General features: G+C 36.3%; 3 non-coding genes across 3 annotated transcripts; all 3 read right to left on the bottom strand.

Moving 5' to 3' along the window:
- Window positions 1–18,464: 18,464 nt before the first annotated feature.
- On the bottom strand, window positions 18,465–18,536 carry trnam-cau (transfer RNA methionine (anticodon CAU)). Its single transcript has one exon. It is a non-coding gene; the product is annotated as a tRNA-Met (tRNA).
- Window positions 18,537–18,966: 430 nt separating this feature from the next.
- trnam-cau (transfer RNA methionine (anticodon CAU)) lies at window positions 18,967–19,038 on the bottom strand. The gene has a single exon. It is a non-coding gene; the product is annotated as a tRNA-Met (tRNA).
- A 2,678-nt stretch (window positions 19,039–21,716) lies between these two features.
- On the bottom strand, window positions 21,717–21,788 carry trnam-cau (transfer RNA methionine (anticodon CAU)). The gene has a single exon. It is a non-coding gene; the product is annotated as a tRNA-Met (tRNA).
- Window positions 21,789–22,102: the final 314 nt, after the last annotated feature.

Genomic DNA, 22,102 nt, shown 5'->3' with positions numbered 1-22,102 from the left:
ATTAATGTACAGAATGATGGGTTTAAATGATTTTTTGAATTCAGAGAGAACGCAATTTCATTTGCATTTGGCAGGATAGCAATAACTGACACTCAAGTAAGGTCTTGTAGGAAAAAAAAAAAACACAGCAGCTTGATTCGGTCTGCTCACCAGTCATATTCTTGTCATTAAGATGAATTGCAATTGGCGTAATAACCACGCGTGACACATGCATAAACAAACAAACACAAACAGAGGAATCTGTGTGGTCATTAGATAAGAGGAAGCCTGACAAACTCCACATATAGCTTGTTATAACATTCCCTGTTGCCTAATGATTGCAGCTGTTGCACGCATGGATGACACAAAGATACATGGATTGCACGGCGCCCCTCTCTCGGGTTCTATCTGTCATATAACATTGACACAGTCGTGATAAATAGCGGGCTATTAGCTGTTTTTGAGTGACCCTAGTTTTACTCCAAGATGAGAAGATACACACTCAAATCACACATACGCATTTCCACTCGCTCGCTCATGCACTTAACCACACACAGGAGCGAGCTGCACAAAACCAAATACATAAACACAATAAATATTAATGTACATACAGGCACACACACACACACACACACACTTTGAGTGGGTTAGGTGATCAGTCATTATGATGCAGACGACCGCTGCAAATGAATCACTGGATCAACATCCTGTCGTCACTATGTTTGTTATGTAGTAATGAGCAGCCGGTTGAGGGGTCTAATAGTCCCTCAATAGTCATTTGTGCGCCCTGATTGTATCATGTAGTATTTTTATTCCTGTTAGCCCCATTGTTATATTATCACAGGATTTCCCAATGTTGAAATTATCGTTTGTGGTGAATTTAAGTATTGCCTAGATTTGGTTGTGTTGTTTTGTGTGCTCATTGTTTCTCTTTAAGTCCAGGAAATGTCATTATCAGATCGATGCACGGATTGTTTCTGTGCTTGATCTGAGAAAAACATTTAATTGGCATTTCAGCAGAGATTCGGGTGAGAAGGACTTTGTTGCAATATCATATACATGATATGTGGATATTATGAGAGTCATAAAAGTCGCAATTGGTATTGATGCCATATGCGTTAAGGGTAAAAACAAGTCAATTCAGAAATTATTATTATATAAACATTATCTCCTGATGTTACACCAATGTCCAATGATGATATTGTGCTGCAAAAATGTGATATGTCACCGGGTTTCCCTATTGCCGGTAGAGGTTATTGAAAGTGGCAATTACAAGCCGACATTTAAGTATGCATTAACCGCTTCCTGTTTTTCAAAGTACAGATACACGGACGAAAAGCAAATTGGGTCGACTAAATTCTGTGGGTAGCAAGATGAATCACGGGAGAAGACTTGAGAACGACAGGAAGAATGAAAAGAAAAGTTGTTTAATTGGACGCAAGTCATTGCCGAGTCACTTGTCCTTCATTAATGTCAAAGAAGCACACATCTAACATGAGCACTGACAGCGATACTCAATTAAAACTCACACACACTGCAGTATAATCAGGTTGGAGCTGTGCATATTGACCAAGCCTTTCTTTCAAGTTCTGAAACAATTGTTTGAGTTATTCTTGTGGAACAGAGGAGTTTCCCGTTGTGTTGAACCGTTGCATCATAGATATATCCTATGACCAATTAGCTGGCAAGTGGTTTACTGGAGATCACAGAGAAAGAGACAAGGATGGTCAAATTCAGGTCAGCCTGACAGGGAAACTAACAACTTACTACATTACAGCAAGCTCAAGGAGAAAAACTCACAAAAAAAACCCCACAACACAAAAACAAAGAGCGCTTTTGTATTCGGTCGTGGCTTTTTCACCATCTTCATGCTTTGTCTTTGGCAGATCATTCGCTGCCACAATTTCTGTCAATATGCAGATGATACACTGTTATACCTTAGCAACCACACCAAACCCTTGTTTATGTCACACTCCCTGCAAGAAAAGGAATTCAAGTCAGGGCTTTTTAGCACGTTAAGAACATCTCCAACCTCCCCCTTATCAATGAAGTCTTTCTCACTCTTGCGTCACCCATTTTCTCAGAGGGAAACATAGCAAAACTAAGCACCGGTAAAATTTAAAAATAGAAATCGTCTTTAAATGAAAGCTACCACACTAACTATTTGCTGACACCGATTCACCACATCTACTGTACGTGCTGCTGACAAAAAGGAAGATTCAGTAAACAAACGAAAAACTTATTTGGTAATTGTTTTTTTAGGGAAATCGTTTCATTGTCCAGCATGATTATAGTACTCATTTTCTTTCACCGTTTGGGAATTTCCATGACGTATTTTGAATCGCCATAAACATCTTCCGAGAGACACTGTTTGGAGCGTGACTTGCAACTTTTCCCTGAGCCAGCAATATGTCTCTATCGAAATTTAGGACTATAACCAAATATGGACATACGTTCACCTACCGTTGTCTCAGTTGGCCTGTATCATATAAAAGCCCGCTATTCTGAATAATTTAGTGCTCTATATTTTTTTGATTGATCATTTTGTTTGTTCACGTGATGTTTTTTTATGTTACAGTTTTATAATAATCATCAATATTTGTATATATTCAATATATGTTGTTAATGTGACGCTTGAAAGAAAATGCATGTTGAACAAAGACGTTAGCCATGTTCAAAAATAACATTTGACCCATGAGGTTTAGCCTTTTATTTTCCAGCCTGCATGGTAAGGGTAGAGCTACTAAAAAATTAGAATTCATTTTGCAAGTGTGACCAATACGTCGATTGCGATCTACCGGTCGATCGTAAAAGTAGAGTAGGTTTTTTATTTTAGTTTTTTTGCAAAGGTAGTATAGGTAGAGAGCATGGCATTAAAATGTAGACATCAACCTCATTATAAAATTTGTCATTTGACTAAAACGTATCACTTGCATACAGAATGGGAGATGGACTTTTTTTTTACTATGGCATTTTCAAAATGCGTTTGCCTCATCTGCCATTGCCGAAAAAGGAAATATGGAACGGCATTTTCAGATCGTGCATAAAAACTACAAGACTGACTTCCCTCCGAAAAGTGAGTTGAGAAGGAGAAAAGTGAAGGAACTAAAATCCCAGCTGTCAGGACAGCAGTTATTTTTCTCACAGCAAACCTCAACTATGCTGCTGACTCCATTCAAGCCATCCGAATAAGGTATTTACCAAAAAAGTACTCCGTTGTAGTGTGACGTAAGGTTTCATGCAGTTATGAAAGATCCACAAACATTTATTGTGTTAAGTACACTCAGTAGATATGCAAATAAATATATATTCAGCATTTATAGTGGAGGTAGATCATTTTCACTCGGTCATTTGAAAAGTAGCTCACAAGGGGAAAAAGTGTGATTTAGAGCCCCAAATTCCTGCAAACAATCGTGTGGTTCATTAAAACCATGTTTATTTCATTTACATTTACATGGATGGAGAAGATGAAGGTTAAATCTTATGATGGGATAGAATTGCATAAAGTAGGAAAAATAAGATGAGAAACTTCCACCTAAGGAGTAACTGAACACACGAACAAACACTTGGAAATTGAGTTAGAAATCCAATAATGTCCTTTTTCACATTGTCACACGATCTTTATAACGCGCACAAATTCTGAATACGCATTCACACATTTCGAAATAAATATATCTTTTTTTACTGACATGCAGATCATTCCTGCAGTTTCATTCTCCTTGTGGGCATCAACCAAATAGAGTCAGCGAAAAGTTGGAATTCACAATGCAGTTTGGCTTTGAATAAGAACATCAATTCACGATCTGAGAGACAGCGGAAGATTGGTAAATCCTGAGAACAGAACCCATCATCCGTTTTTTGCAATTAACAGCATTTTGTTTTTCCCTTCTTGTTTTAACTTTCATGCTTTGTTTATTTTATTACCTTTTGCAGGTGTTAGCTAACAGCTACTTTGCATCTGTTGGCCCATGGCATGTAGATTTGAAGCCTTCTGCTGAACAGGAAATATGCTCTTATTGTAACATTTTAAACATAAGAATAACATAAGAATAAATAAATGAAGGCATTAATAAATGAATTCATAATTATAAATGTATGAATAAATAATGAAATAAATAAATGAACATATTGATAAATAAACAAGTGAATGAAACAGACAAAACCCAAAAATCCAAACAAAAACAAACAAGTAAATGGATAAATAGCATAGCACATTGATCTTCTATAGAGGTTGTTTGTCGCAATATTTATTCATCAGTGCTGCATACGTGTCACTTTTTAATTATAGTAACATTTTAGGAATGTTGAAGGAATTTCTATTAGAATATAAGAAGGATAACTTGACAAATTAAAACAAGGCTCATGATTTGTCTTTATAATTCATGCAATTGAACAATTTCAATCTCCTCTTTATATGACATATATATGGATTCCTGTCAATGACAGCTGAGTCATAGGTTTTGAAAAGGCAAAAATAATTATTAGTAAATGTTTATTCAAGATCTTTTACTGCTGAGGACTTAAACTGTGCTTCACAGATAAAGAAAAAAAAAAGAAAAAGAATCATTGGGGAGTCAAATCAATTAGAGGATGCGATTTCATATATAACGTCAACAAGTTGTTATAGGGATATTAAATAAAAGAATGACTGAAAAGTAAATTAGCCAAAGCATGAATGTATTAATTATTTCTATTGCTTATCTGGTCCATTGGGTGTTGTAGCCAGTCCCAGCTTCATAACATGATTCTCCCTGCCATAACTTGAATCCAAATTTTTTATTACAAATTAGAAGTTTATTAGCTGGTCCCAGAATAACACAAATATTTTATCACCTAGCAACTTTTTCATCCGAATTTTCTGTTGAATGAGTAAATGTGATAACATTAGTAATAAATGTCTACAAATGTTCAGTGGAGCCTTAGAGGACAGGAAGTCTGAAATCCTCCATTAATAAATATCTGATGTGTGATTCAGCAAACACAACCAGGAGTCCCTTATCAGGCTGGTTCAACACAGAGGAAACAGTATACAGAACGGCCAATACACACACACACACACACACACACACACACACACACACACACACACACACACACACACACACACACACACACCGCAGGAGAGAGAGGAAAATGAAGAATTAATCACAATTTAAATGATTATTATTCATATTATGTAAGTCTCTGTCTTTTAGATGTATTTGTTAATAATGCGACACATCTATTACCCCACGTGATGTCAGGCTGACAGGAACAGGCTAATCCAGCATGGGAACAGGCACATCTATGAGCGCAAACACACACACACACACACACACACACACAAACACACACACTCAGGGTTTGCCAACTTGGTGTTTTTTATGATTATTAACATAATGGCTTCCGGGAAAAATGCTGAGCGGCATGATGGCTAAGGGTCATTAGTGACAAATATTTGATCATAAATCACACTTAACACTAGTTAACCTTTCATTAATGATAACATCATGCAATAGGATTTTTTTTAACATTAATTTTAATGATGATATTTTGTTTTCTAGCTTGCATATGTGTTCTTGTGAAACAGATTTATTTTTTGACCCTTAAACACACAACTGAAAAAGGAAAATGTAATTAAAAAATATAACTATACATATATATTACTATATATATATATATATATATATATATATATATTTAGACATTGTTAATTGTATAAGATGACATGAAAAGATTCACATTTTATTTTTTGCATGCACTCTATTGAACTGAATTTTGACTGGAGTGGATGTTGAGGCAACCAGGCTGAATGATTAATCATAGACTGTATTTACCTACTAACAGAGTTACTGTCGTGCATGGGAATAAGGACACATTTATTTAGTCAACAAACATATAATAAAATAAGTATCCTTTACCTCTACTACCAATATTGATCCTTGAGCCAAAATAAGATTTGAGTGTTTCATCAGGCACATGCAATCTATCCTGCAAAATACTGGCATCAAAGCAGAAAAACAGAAAATAAAATATGGTACTTGAAAATTAAATTTGAAAGACTGTCTTCCAACTTTTAGTGCCCAATCTTTTGGCTTTCATCATCAATTCTAATATAAATAAATAAACATATATGTATACTTTCCTTTAGATTTCTATAATAGTAACAATATCAGTAGAAATAACAAGCATTTAATGATGACATGTATTATATAACTCACAATTTCACCATAATATGTTCGTAGAAAACACAATAATTAAAATGCATTATGAATATGGTGAAGGTTTATGTTAATAATTTTGGAGTTGCGTCGAGTGGAGGCAGTGAGAATCGACATAGAAATGGGAAAACTCTATGTCAAGTAAAATGTAATTTTAGGCTTTTGAACAGTATGATATGTACAAAAATACATTGCATTTTTTTTTAGATGTTTGATGCGTATCTGGATAACTTTATTTCTTTTCACAATTTGCAAGAATGAAATATTTAGTTAGAACAAGAAAAAAATATTTTGAAATGAATATATTCCTTAGCGAACATTTTAATTAATTGAATTATTGAGCAAAAGTTACTACATAAATCAAAAATGTTGGATCTTTCACTGAAATCTTGAAGCAGGTCTCCTAGTCATAACAATGGGATGCTGCTTCTTCAAGAATATACACTCATGACTCTTCAATATTCTCATAGGGGGTAATGAGTTTGATTTTTACTCTTACTTTTGTGCTTCCTCTCCAGTATATACATATTCTAAACTAATATTCAATATAAAACAACATGAGTGCTCATTGAAGGAGATAATTTGAAAAAGCAGTCATCTCGAGCTGCTCCAAAAGTCCTGTTGGTCGTGAGCGGCTTGAGAAACAGAAAAAGAAATCTGAGCAATTCTGATAAGCAAAACAGTGTGGCTGCACATAACAACTACCGCAATGCCCTCAACGTCAAGTGGCCGCACAGAACAATAACACAACCAGCAGCACGCCTGTGTGTGACCCATGCTCCCTCCTTTGTGCCTATGCATTTTACTACGATTATCCCTCTCGGAGTGTGCACAAGTGACAACATGCCGAATTATGGCCCGTCAGGTACGCATCTGCCTGGCATTTGATGGTTGGATTTTCAGCGTGAGGCCCTCTGACTTGGAGGCAATGACAAGTTAATGGAAGTGTATATATTTGAAGGCATTTTTTCTTGTATTAACAGTTTCAAAGTCCAAGGTACTTTGGGTATTTTCTATTTTTTTTTTCTATCATGCCATGGTGCTCTAATAATCTCTGATAATATTGTTGTTGTTGGCAGCTAGATATTGGCCTGCAGTTGATGATGCATATTATTATAGTGTCACACCAGGTTAGAAGGGAACTCTGCAAAATGAAAAATCAGGATCCAGGTCTAATAATGTTTTGAGCTCTCATAAGTAGCATCATAGCATAAGACATGGAGTTTTTCATTTTTAGATGTTCACCAACTCTCATTAACAGTGCATTTAAATAACCAGCCCATCACACCTACACAGTAAATAGATTAATGACTGTATCTTTGTATGACTGGATAATCGCAGTAACACTCATATCGTTGTTGTCCTAAGTAAAAATAATCACATCCTAAAGCGATTATGTTTATTGCCGCTGATGTTTGTAGGCCCGCAGCAGTGCACAAGAGGAACCCATTATTTTAAATATTCAATCAAATTAAAGCACATTAAACCCACAAGACACCAAAGTCTTGGCAACATTTGCTTGTAAAAACATAATTTTAAAAATTGTAACGTGTAAATATCAACAAATGAAATGCTAAAAACACATGAAGAAATAAATAAAAAATATACATAATATAGAATTTATTTCAGTTACTAGAAATATCATTTAGTAAGTGGTGTGCACGAACATTTGCACTTCTAAACAGTTCCTTTTGTAATTAGAGTATCTAAAGCAGGAACCTCTCGCACAACAACGAAAAAAACAAGTAGACTTGCCATGACATTTTCAAAATGAAATTATAAACAGTTATGAAAAAAAACAAAACACAAAAATAAATTGAAAGAAAAAAAAAACGCAGTAGTGATGATAGTATAACATATCAATATTCAGTGCTAGAATTTTATTCTTTAAATCTGTCCATGTTAATTGATTAATAATTGTCTAACTAGTTATTCCAGAAGTTATTAATACCGATATATTTTTAGGAATATATTGATTATGAACTGAATGTAAAGATTGTTGTTTCACATCACAATCACAGAGATTTCCAATGTGTTGCTGCTCCTTAGATGTGTTTCCTTCCGTGTTGAGCAAAACACGGAACCACGCAACCACAGGAGGCGTGAACAATAAAACACGTGCACACCGATCGGTTCGATCAGATCCGATCCAGCAAATTACCGAAGGGTAGGATAGAAAAGTAACGCCCCAAATGCTACAGTAATATATTGCAAGTGTCTGGGAGCGTGTGGTTTTTCAGTTCAGTCAATGTCTGTGTCTCACTACACAAAAATAATGGTTGAGCATTTAAATTCCATTTCTCTGGGATGTGACTTAGATATTCTCTCACACAAAGGTTGCACGGTCATTTAATCTGCATCCATAGTCTCGAAGTATGAATTCTACTATCCTTGTTGATGCTGGTACCGGCAGCTTGGGTGTCCTTCCACTCTGTCAGGTGGGATATTGGGATTAATATATTTATATTACGCTTGGCCCATCTTCTCATCATCTCTTTTGAGTTTGTTCATTTTTATCTTCTATAATTTATTTAGGAGAGCATTGTTGGAGTCAATAACATCCAGCCACGAAATGCGCAGCAAATTTCTTACACCATGGTTACAGTGCTGATAAATGCAACACTAGGCTTTTGTGGTTTTCACATCCATTTACATCAGTGTCTGATAGCTTAAGTAGCCCCAACTACAATTTACATTAATGTGTAACAAATACAACACAGTCATAATGTCTCAATGTCGGATATGTTCGATTTTCTGTCCGTATAAGGTTTTTTTTTCCGTGAGCTGTTTCTAGATGGAATAGATTTCAGCAGTGATGGGAGCAGTTGGATACGAGAGATCTGTGCAAGCACACAGTAAATCTGAGTGCAAGCACACAGTGTGATCAGGAGGAAATCCGCAGGGCTGTTTGAGAGCTGCAGAGGTATTTTGAGAGCTTTTCCATGTGGAAGTTATGTATCCGAAAAACATCATTCTTGAATAAGGATGCAAAAGAATCTGATCGCTTTCATTTCATGACGTCGATTCAGTCGATCAAAATGACCGATTGCCAACATTATTCGAGACAATGTTGAGAATTTCAAACAATGTGAAGCTGAGTGACGGTGATTAAATAAATGAATATTTAAAATATCACACTCTTCAGAAGCTAAATCTACATTTTGAATTATATAGATATATACTTTAAAATAGGATATATCATTGCTTATTGGCAGGGAGGTGAAACATCCAAAATGCATTTCCAAAATCCAGCCAGGAACTTTTGACTCTTTTGCCAGACAATAATGCTTTTTTTTTTTTTTTTTTTTTCAAAGGAAGCTTATAAAAAAAAACAAAACAAAAAATTTCACTTTGGTAAACCTGATTTGATTTGTCTGTCACAAAATTAGAATAATCTAATGTAAAAGTTCAAAATCTCCCCATGAAAGCGCAATGAGGCGACGCCCACAGCATCTTCTCTTCACAGGCCACCCGAGTGGGAAACAATTTCGTTGTTGCTCCAGGAGGTGCTGCTAATCACATAAAGTGTGTGACGCCTGCAATAAACGAGAATAAAATGAAGCAAGTTATCTTGTTTTCTTACTGTCTTAAGCAACATTTGCAGGAGAGTAAGAAATGTTCTCTCAAGAAAATGATCATGCAATTCTCCTCACCATGGCTGGTGAATACGTGAAAACTAATTTTAAGTTGAAGCCGATCGACAAATACGTATTGTTCGATCATTAGAGGGACTTGTTTATAGGAAAGCAAACAGAGCAAATGACCACAAGCAGTGTTCTGTCCAATATCTGCTGATCACGGGAAATTCAGTGACCCCAAGGGAAGGTGGGAGGAAAGGGGAGGCTGCAAGGAAAGGAAACTTATTGACAGCGGGAGTCGGATCCTTGACTGTGGCGGAATCTGTGTTGGGGAAAGAAAAAAATGGAAAATGAAAAAAAATAATTAAATGGTTATATTTATCAGTGATTTGCACTATGAAGTTATTTTTCATTTAACTTTACCAGTTTTAGTTTTTTATTCAAAATCGATTTCGGTTACGGTTCGATTCCCATAAGGGGGCCTTTTTTGTGTGGAGTTTGCATGTTCTCCCCATGTCTGCATGGGGTTCCTCCTGGTTCTCCGGTTTCCTCCCACAATCCAAAAACATGCAGCAAGTTCATTGGAAAAAATTGGGAAAATGCCAGGATAGCCTCCAGCCTCCCCCACGACCCTGAGAGCAGGATAAACAGTAGAAGACGGATGGATGGATGGGTAATAGCCTCAACAGCTACATGCTAATAGCTGAAATAATACAATAATAGCAAACCGAATATTCCTGTTCCGATTCCCGGCTCCTCCCAGTGTATCGAAGTGTTGCTGAGCAAGACACTGAACCCCTCACTGAACGCCTGGCGCTGGTGGACGGCAGCCTACTGCTCACGGCTCATTCTTCTTCTTCTTCTTCTTCTTCTTCTTCTTCTTTCGGCTTTTCCCGTCAGGGGTCGCCACAGCGAGTCAACTTTCTCCGTCTAACCCTATTCTCTGTATCCTCCTCTCTCACACCAACTACCTTCATATCCTCTCTCACTACATCCATAAATCTTCTCTTTGGTCTTCCTCGAGACCTCTTGCATCGCAGCTCCAATTCCAGCATCCGTCTACCGATATATTCACTATCCCTTCTCTGTACATGACCCAACCATCTCAGTCTGGCTTCTCTGACCTTCTTTCCAAAACATCTAACATGTGCTCCCAAAGAGAACCTCAACATCTTCATCTCTGCAACCTCTAGTTCTGCCTGCTGTCTTTTGGTCATTGTAACAGTTTCTAGTCCAAACATCATCGCTGGTCTCACCACTGTCTTGTACACCTTTCCTTTTATTCTGGCTGAAAGTCTTCTATCACATAGTACCCGTGACACTTTTCTCCACCCATTTCAACCTGCTTGGACCCGTCTCTTCACCTCTTTTCCGCACTCTCCGTTGCTCTGGACTGTTGACCCTAAGTACCTGAAATTCTCCAGCTTCTTGATCTCCACTCCCTGTAGCCTCACCGTTCCACCCGAGTTCCTCTCATTCACACACATATATTCTGTCTTGCTGCGACTAACTTTCATTCCTCTCCTTTCCAGAGCATACCTCCACCTCTCTAGATTTTCCTCTACCTGTTTTCTGCTCTCACTACAGATCACAATGTCATCCGCAAACATCATGGTCCATGGGGATTCCTGTCTAACCTCATCTGTCAGCCTGTCCATCACCATTGCGAACAAGAAGGGGCTCAGAGCTGATCCCTGATGGAGTCCCACCTCCACCTTGAACCTCTCTGTTACCCCAACAGCACACCGTACCAGAGTCTCACAGCTAGCATACATGTCCTGCACCAGTCTAACGTACTTCTCTGCCACTCCAGACTTCCTCATACAGTACCAGAGCTGCTCTCTTTTTTCTAGGTCTACAAAAACACAATGCAGCTCCCTCTGGCCTTCTCTGTACTTTTCTATTAGCATTCTAAACGCAAATACTGCATCTGCAGTACTCTTCCTAGGCATGAAGCCATACTGCTGTTCACAAATACTGACTTCTGCTCTCAGTCCAGTTTCCTCCACTCTTTCCCATAACTTCATTGTATGGCTCATTCATGATTGGATAATTGCAGAGACCGAATTTCCCCACTGGGATTAATAAAAGATAAATTAAAAAAATCATAATAATTAACAATATTATTGTTGTATTCATAAAATAAATCACAAGCAGCAAAGCTGCATGAGCAGATCAAGCCATGTCCCGCTCTCCTGCTATGATGCAGTGATGAAGGAAGGGAGTAGGAAGCGTTGGAGGAATGAGAGGGATGTATCATGGGATACTCGTCCCCAGAGTAAGCCTGGCGGCGTGTTTTGATTCTGTGTTTGGTGATGTCAATCTAGTGGTTCCATCAAGAAAGTATTAGAAAAATCAGCAATCAACAATTACAAAAGAATATCATGAAAATGTGTAGCCAGTAACTTGTTTTTATACAATCACCCATTTTGGAAATAACAGAGTAAATATGCTCATTACAAAAATGTCCATTGGCTTTGGAACAATGTAATTGCGGATCTTCAGCTTTTTCTGTTAGGCTCTGCCCTTTGAGGGGTTGCCACAGTGAGTCATTTGTAAAATATTAATAAGAAGTGATTTGCAAAGAGTTCGTCAAACTGTTCTTGTGAGGTTCATTTCTGAAAATTTTTACAAGCCGGAGGAAACCGAAACCGAACATAACGAGACGTATAAAAGATTCATATTCACATAAGTCCAATATGAATATGAATGAGGCAACAATCTCAGCGCTGAAATGATATGAGATCTCATTAGAAGACTTTTCATGCACAAATACGAGGAGGGTGAACTGGGGGGGTGGATGAGGAAAAGTAAATAACTAAATAAAGCGGATGTCATGGACTCCACTGCGAACCACTGCAAGACTGGTACGATGTGTGGTTACGTGGACGAAAGCCTGGGAACCTCAGTTCACATTTACTCAGGCATTTGTGCATGTGTTTGTGTGTGTGTGTGTGTGTGTGTGTGTTTGCATGTTGGGTTCAGCTGAACTAAATAGAGTTTGAAATAAATTGGTAAAATTTGAAATAAATTGGTAAAACCTTTGGAATCTAAGAAGCGAGACGTTTGACATATATATATATATATATGTATATATATATATACGTATGTATATATATGTGTGTGTGTGTATATATATGTGTTTATGTATATATATACACACACACATATATATATATATATGTATGTATATATATATATACTGCTCAAAAAAAAAGGGAACACTAAAATAATACATCCTAGAGCTGAATGAATTAAATATTCTTATGAAATACTTCGTTCTTTACATAGTTAAATGTGCTGGGAACAAAATCACAGAAAAATGATCGATTGAAATCAAACTCATGGAGGTGTGGATTTGGAGTCATACCCAAAATTAAAAGTGGAAAACACACTAGAGGCTGATCCAACTTGGATGTAATGTCCTTAAAACAAGTCATTTTGAACATTTTGGTTTCATAGAAGTGTGAATTACTTGGAGTTACATTGTGTTGTTTAAGTGTTTATTTTTTGAGCAGTATAAATATATTTGACTCTATAGCAGTTTATTCCATCATTATGAGACTTCATTTATTTTGATTGAAAATTCTCTGAATCTTTTAATGCCATGCTGCAGAGAATTATCAACAGAAAATTCCCCCAAATTGTTTGAATCTTAATATCCAACAATTGAAGTGACCGTGGAGAACAAGGGTCGCGTTTTTTACGAATTTCTCGTCCCCCGCCATGACTCAAACCGGTGACACGTCCTCTTCCATCACAATGTGCCAGGCTGCCGCCGAGAGCGGCTGGCCGTCCTGCAGCCCATCAGCCCTCGAGGGTTCGATCACACGATTGCCTGATTAAGTGGACCTTCTCTCTGAGCTTCTGTTAACTACTCCATGCCAAATAGTCTCTTGAGTGATCTTGGCAGGAAGGATGAAGAGCAGCTGAAGCAGATGAGTTTCGGGGCTTGTCTGACTTGAGTGCGTAAGCTGGGGTGGGAATGAGGTTCGGGGACATGTCCTCTTTTTTTTTTTTTTTTTTTTTTTTTTGGACAACTGGCTCTATATTGAGGAAACATAAAATCTAGTACTTTATCTCTTTATCTCAAAATGAAAGAGACATCCATCTTTTATAAATTATAATTTTTCAGTTTTATATCTGAACCTTTTGTCTTGCCACTTGTACCCCGAAAACTCTTTGGGATTATAAAACAATACAAAACCCAGCTGGCCTACTTAACTACTGTTGTTTATAGAAGCAAACTTTCATACCATGTATATTTCTTTTATTGATAATTACCTGTAATTATTTCTCAAATTCATTAATTCATACACTTTTTATACAGTGTATGTTGAACCTGATTTTATCATTTTCTGATAACAATTAATCAAAAATATGCAATCAAAACCAATCACCAATCACCAATCATTTTTATTTTTCATACAGTTAAATATAAGTTTGGCAGAGCATTAATACCATCAAAAAAATGAATAAGGAACAGCAACTTCCTTTGACAGTTCAGAGGATTTTGAAGATTTTCTTAGAATTTTCTGATTGTACATATTTTATATTACTGATCTCCGGCTTCCCACGCAGGACCCATCGCTAAACTCGAAGCAGCAGCGAGGCACATTTGCCAAAAACTCCTCCAGTAATATTTAGACCAGTGGACCCCAAATTACGGCCCGTGTCCACATTTTGCCTGGTCCCTGAACAATACCAGGGGGGCATTATGATTTTTTTTTTATTCTGTCCATGTAATTGTGACATAGAACATTTTATAACATTTTATTCCACCATTCTGCAGTTTGTGCCTTATCTGAAACCTGGACACGCCCCTGTCAAATAACATGGGATAATGGTGAAAAGATTAGGTAAGAGAAAAAAAGATTAAGAATGCAGGGTATTTAACCTGGTAGGTGTATTCAACCTGGTAAGTGTTGGTATCAGTTTGGTTCTAATAGCCTGCTTGCTTTCTGGTTTTCACAGTGAATTTGATATGAGAGCTGCAAACAGTTGAGTCTGTAAGAAAGTTAATGTACCTTGGTCTTTTTATCTGTGAGAAGCTTAAAAAGGGTTATTTGGTTATTATTTATTTCAGAAATTGTGTTATTTACTTAATTAATAATGTTATTATTTTTTTCTGTTTTTTTTCCTGGCAAGATTCCGGGAAGGGTTAATTTTTGGTTGTTTGTGGCTGTTTGGAAAAACAATAAATGTTTATGTTTAGCCACTTCTTTTTGTTACAACCTGGCCCGGCCCCTGGTCAGAGACGGGAAAAGTTATTTGGCCCTCACAGGAAACGGTTTGGTGACCCTGATTTAGACAGTTAATACAGCACAGAAGCATTTCACAAAAATAAAAATTATTTATTAAGTTTGGACTTGATGAGCCGATTTGCTGAGTCTTAAAGCTGTAATCAGACATGTTTAATGATAAGAAGTGTGTGTGTTTGTGTGTGTGTGTGTGTGTGTGTTTCACCATGCATGTTTTGAATCTTGTGTTTTGGCTCTAAGGCTGAGGTGTGATACTATGAGGTTGTGTGTTCTCCTCACGTCTGGCACACACTCGCCATGTCGTCCTCTGACCTCACATCCTCAGAGCATTCAGGAAACTCGGCTCGGTCTCGTGATGTGAACGCTCTGCTCTTCCCTTTCATTTTTTTTATCAAAATCAGTCGGAGGATCTAAACTGGATCACAAAAACCATATTGATGAAACAGAGAGTGATTGAAATTGAACATCAGGTGCATTTAAGTGGTTAACAAACAGAACAATTTTAAATGTCGAGCTTTTTAATGCACCGGGGCTCAAAAAAGCATGAAAGGTACGGAATAAACTTTTTTTTTTTTTCATAGTGCGCGTCACCAAATGCTTTAAAGGGTAACTGAGAAGTAATAAAATTGGTATTACGGCTCCAGTTCTAGACAAGAGTTGGGCTTTGTTTTATTTTATATGATGGACTTTCCATACAGAATGTTATTCATCAATCATACTGATCTACACAATAGAGGTCTTTATTTTCTATTTTTCAAGCGAGCAACTGAAGTGGAGTGGGTCACCATCCCTGTTGAGAATTGAAGTAGAGCAGCTGACAAAAAAAACTTGGTAAGCAGGGAAGCCGGAAAATGTCATTGCGATGTTTTTCTCACGTCCCTTTGGAGAGAAACGCACGACACTACGATTACCCACCGCGTGACCCCATCAGCGCGGAGAGATCAGGGTTCAAACTCAGTTCCTTTTGCCTGAGGGACATATGAAATAAATAATGCAGTAATGTTGAAAAAAAATCAATGAAGACATTAAAGTTATATATTCATCTTCATCTGCAGAATGCGTATCTTCATGAACAACGACAGCATCGTCCAGAAAAGGATATTCCAATCAAGAGTTTCTGCAATCTATTGACAGAAAATGTTTTTTGGCAAATCAGCATCATTTCTTATTTTCAAGAAAATACACCTCGGGGCTTTGATTGGGATTCAGATATTTTCTTATATAATTTCCCCATTTCTCAGGCTCGTGTAATAAACACAATAGAATATTCCTTTGATTGTCCCATAGTGGGGGACATGCAACCACTGGCAGCAGAAAGTGGACATTGCAAGAAAAGTTACAAAAATAGAAGTTACAAAAAAAAAAAAAAAAAATAGAATAATATATATATATATATGTATATGTGTGTGTGTTTGTGTGTGTGTGTGTATATATATATACAAGTCCTACCTGTTCTCATATATATATATATATATATATATATGAGAACAGGTAGGACTTGTTTAACAGATTGCACCTAAATATTATGTTGACAATATATAGATAGGTGCAACTTGCAGCAATATTTGCAGTCGTAACAGTGCAGTCGCCTTTAGATTAAATATTTCTGGTTCGAGTCTCTTGAGCTCGTTTTAGCCTGTCGAAGTGTTGTTGAGCAAGATAATAAACCCCTAAGTGCTAAAAATTCTAAATGAATAAAAATGAATAAATAAATATCCAAGAAATGAATGACAATGTTTTAATAACCAATGTAATAGCCTATCAAGAAAAGATTTCAACTTAAAATGTGTTTTATATCAATATTTATTCCTTATTGATCTATTTTTTTTCTCTTCCATCCATTCTTTAGGTACGAGTATATGAGACGAGTTAAATCAATTTTATATATCTAAGCCTCCCTCTTTGTGTTAGGCTTTTTTTAGAAAAAACAAAATGCATTATATTTTTATTTGAAATAATAAAAGGTAAAATTTAAACACAAATTCCTAGCTCGACTTCAATATTAACCTGCCACACCAAAAAACCTGTGAGCTTTGCTGTATTCACAGCAGGTCATAAAAAAAAAATTGAAACCATCAAGGGTCATATATGTTCTGATGAAAGGATGCAAACCATTTGCACACTCATGTCTTCAATCATTTTTGGGACACGGACCATTTTTTTGACAAAAATAATCCTGCGGCAAGCTAAAATGTGCACACATGCAACAATGATAAATTATTTGCAGTCGCCGGATAATGATTTTTCGCTCCAATCTAGTAAAGTTGGATGATCCCTCAACAGCACACCTAACCCGGTGTTTGAAATTCACTTCTCCAGACTGATGACGGATGTGTTGGTAAATCTCTCCGGCTGCTTTCTTTCAGAGGCTTAAGGTTTGGCCACGCTTTTTGTTTACTTCAGCTGTCCGTGTTCTCACTGCCTCCCTGTGGATTAAATCTGTCACTGGAAAAACAGCATCACATCATCTGTTCACAGAAACTATAAGCTATATATTTTTCGGACATTACAGGGGGGGAATCTTCTGAAAAGTCTTCTGAGCGCAGAAGATTGACTGCTCATAAACAAACAGAGGGGATTCACAGATACGCCAAGAAATCCATCACATTAGTGACAGATTAGTGTAAAACACATGAGTGTGACAAGAGATCTATGAAAATATGATGAACCTTTTTTTTTTTTTTTTTTTTACCTTTATTGTCTGATTCACTTGGAAATACAGCACAACATCAGCGAAATTGGATCACTTCTTGTAAAATCTTCCTGTTTTGGCAGCTGGATTTAACTTTCTTCACTTCAAGATGGTTCACCCGTCATCCGAGAGGCTTCTTCAATTTTTTTTTTTTAAATCTATTTTTTTTTTAGTTTTTCTCTGCGTTTATCCTATATAACAAGATGGCATGATCATGAAATAATAACAGCAATATAAAAAAAAAAGGTGAGGGGGGGCCAATAAATTATAAAGAAAAAAAAAATCCACTCTACATAGGTAATCTAAGAGAATATGATGCTTATGTTCAGTTCAAGTCCAAAACTCTTTGAGTCTAACCTTATTAAATTAATGAAGACATGGCAGGAGCCCATCGTTTTGTACAGATAGGTCCTGAAGTCTTAATAAATATGTAATTTGCTCCATCTGTAAAATGTCCGATACTTTTTGGATCCATATATTATATGTAGGTGGATCCGGTTTTAACCAACTGATAGTTATGGCTTCTTTATATATATGTATATATATATACATATATATATATGAAAGATTCTGTTTATGATCTTTCAGACCGTTTTTTTTTACACACACATAAACATATAATACACACACATATCTGTATATATATATAAATAGAGAGAGAGAAAGAGATTCTGTTATTGACCTTCGAACAGGTTTTGAGTTAAAAGTAACAGAGTGATTAAGGAATTTGTACTAAGTGCCCAAATTGGATTTATAGCAGAGGATGGTTTCGATCCATCGACCTCTGGGTTATGGGCCCAGCACGCTTCCGCTGCGCCACTCTGCTCATTAGTTCCTCAGATTTATACTGAGAATTTGATACTTTAATAAATGTAAAAGTTGCTGTTGAATATCTCTCTATATATATATATAGATACACACAAACACACACAAACACACACACTTGACTATATATATATATATATATATATATATATACATACACATATATATGAATACATACATATATACACGTATACACACACACATAAACATATAAGACATATATATACACACACACATATATGTATATACGTATGCATATGTATATATGTGCATGTGTATATATATATATAGATAGATATTTATATATATATATATCTGAAAGATTCTGTTTATATATCTGAAAGATTCTGTTAACGATCTTTCAGACCGGTTTTGAGTTAAATTCCAAAATAACAGACTGATTGAGGTATTAAGCGCCCAAATTGGATTTATAGCAGAGGATGGTTTCGATCCATCGACCTCTGGGTTATGGGCCCAGCACGCTTCCTCTGCGCCACTCTGCTCATTAGTTCAGCAAATTTATACTAATAATCTGAATATGCTGTTATGCTGCTGTTAGCAATATGTTTAGGAGATATTTTTCATCCTTTCTGTCGATACCCATAGGGGTTGCTCCTAATAATGCTTTGTCCCATTAGAAGATCGCTTTCAGACGGTCGAAAACCTCCTTCCAAAATAAACTTAGGTTGGGGGAAAGCCGAAATATATGTGTCTGGTCGTGATATCTTTACTGCAATTCCTACAGCGAGTACTATAACGTGTCGGCCTCATCTTAGCTATTATTTGTGGTGTTCTGAAAAACCACTTGAATTCCTCCCAGGAGTTTGAATTTGCAATGCAAATCTCAATGCAAATCTCTGTAAATCTCCTCCCGGGTGTCCATTGATACCTCAATGTACATTTCCGCCTCCCATCTCTATCTTATCTGTTGGGAGTTATGTATTTTCGTAGATAAAAATATATTATACAGCAGGAGTGGGCAGTTATGTTGCCTTGGGAGCGACATTTTTTTTTTTTTGCATGGACCAACTGGGTAGCATGTAAATTGAACAAAATGAAAAAATAAATTGAAATATCTACATTTTTTGGCATTTTATTTCAACATTAAAATCATCAATTACCCTATAAATGCACTGACATTATCTTTTGTGTAATCATCCCTACAAATTAAACAAAAGGAAAAAATAAGGAGTTTCGGAATTCAATATTGACTTAAGATACAAAGAAAATAGTTTGGCGGGCCGCATAAAAAAGCAAAACAGGTCAGATGTGGCCCATGGGCTGTAAAATGCCCAGATCTGTTATACAGCTTACTGATTTTTTTCTTTTCCCTATTGTTTTTCCCACTCCTTGAACGTTGTCAGGAAAGATCTTGACTGTAGATATCTAAAAAAGTCTGCCTTCGGAAGATTTCTTTGTCAGCTGTTCAAATGTTTTAAGATCGTCGTCCTTGATCCGTTGACGCAAATATATTAGACTGTATTCTGACCATTTTCTAAAACCAGGATCTAAATTGTTAGAGGTAAACGTCTTCCACTTTTGGTAGTTTATAGGCTGACTGTATTTTATTCCAAATTTTTAACATAGTTTTTGTCCAGGCTGCCATTTATTTTACAGGGACGGCAAGAAAGGAGAATTCCATGGACTCTTTGCACCTGCTTTTCTCAATGTTAAGGCATCAAGTGGATGTATCGTTCTGCATGCAATCTTTAGCTTCATTTGTGCAGTCCAGAAATAATAAAAATAATATTTCAGTTTTGGGAGTTTGAGACCTCCATCTGACATGAATGATTGTAAGATTTTAAGTCTAAATCTAGTGCGCCAATTTCGGCAAATAAAATATGATAATTTATTGAAGTGATCAAAGGTTGGTTTAGGAATTTCCACAGGCAGCATCTGAAATAAATAAACAGAGCAATCTGGACAGAACATTCGCACAGATACTTTCTACTCGGCTTCAGTTCAATGAGTAAATTTGGAAACTTCTCATAGGTCATGAGCAGAAGGAAGCCAAAGAGCAGCTACTGTCCAAACTTTTTGCAAAGAGGGCCATATTTGGTGAAGTGAAAATGTGTGACCATTAACAGTAAATGCAGATTAACTATTACATGACTTTTTTTTAATTTCAAAAGGCATACTTTGCATGTCTCAACACAGAACACAAATCTAAAGTTTTTACCAAATATTTTGACCAAAATTTGAATGCCAAATAAAATGATGAAAGAGTATTTCTGGAAAAAAAATAATCAGAAAGATAAAACATATCTAGATTAATTTGAAATAAATGCATTGTTTTTCATTATTTCAATTTAAGACTAAGAAAATGAAATAGACAAACAAGCTGCTGGGCCAAATTAGATTTTATGACATAGGCTGCAGGCAGGTGTAAATTTGAACAGCTTTTGGGCCTAAGTTGGACTTTGGATGTGCATGAATTACAGGTTCAGTGTTTTCCTCAGCAGCACTTGGACCGGCTATCATTTCAGTAGCATCCACAATGCTAAGGTAAAGGAAGCGGCTCAGCGGCGCAAGGACTTCTTTTGTGAGTAAAGGTAATAGATGATAACTTTTTTTTTTTTAAATATGCTTTTCTGTGCTACAGTTTGTATATGTCAAGAATGCTGATATGATATTTTAAACAAAACACATTAACTGCTGCCGATAAAATGGTGAATAAGATACTCCATAGGAATAATATGTTTGCAAATCTGACTGATGACGTCAGTTGCTCAACAGCCATGAACCTCACGTCACTGATATATACAATTATATATTTCAGTCTTTTGGAGTTAAATTCCAAAGTAACAGAGTGATTTAGGAATTGGTATTAAGCGCCCAAATTGGATTTATAGCAGAGGATGGTTTCGATCCATCGACCTCTGGGTTATGGGCCCAGCACGCTTCCTCTGCGCCACTCTGCTCATGAGTTTAGCAGACTTATACCAAGAATCAGATTACTGTTATAAATTTGAACGTTGTTGAATTTATATATATATATATATATACATACATATATGTAGTCACAGACACACAAACACACACACACACACACACACACACACACACACACAAACATATATATACATATCTGAAAGATTCTGTTTATGATCTGTCAGACCGGTTTTGAGTTAAATTCCAAAATAAAAGATTAATTGAGTATTAAGCACTGAAATTGGATTTATAGCAGAGGATGGTTTCGATCCATCGACCTCTGGGTTATGGGCCCAGCACGCTTCCGCTGCGCCACTCTGCTCATGATTTTGGCAGAGTCATACTAAGAATCTGATCACTTTAATAAATGTTACAGTTGTCGAATATCTACATATATAAATATATAGATACACACAAACACACACATATTTGACTATATATATATATATGTATATACACATACAAATATATATCATATATATGTATAAATACATATATATGAATATATACATGTAGCCATACATATATACACACACGTATAAATACATGTATACATATAGATATACATCTACATACATATATTGATTCATACACACACATAAACATATAACACATATATATACACACACATTATGT

Source organism: Fistularia commersonii, chromosome 11, assembly GCF_037954325.1.
Source record: "Fistularia commersonii isolate RoL2024-O1a breed Wild chromosome 11, RoL_Fcom_v1.0, whole genome shotgun sequence".
In the NCBI taxonomy this organism is placed as follows: domain Eukaryota; kingdom Metazoa; phylum Chordata; class Actinopteri; order Syngnathiformes; family Fistulariidae; genus Fistularia; species Fistularia commersonii.
This window is presented reverse-complemented; position numbering and strand designations above follow the sequence as displayed.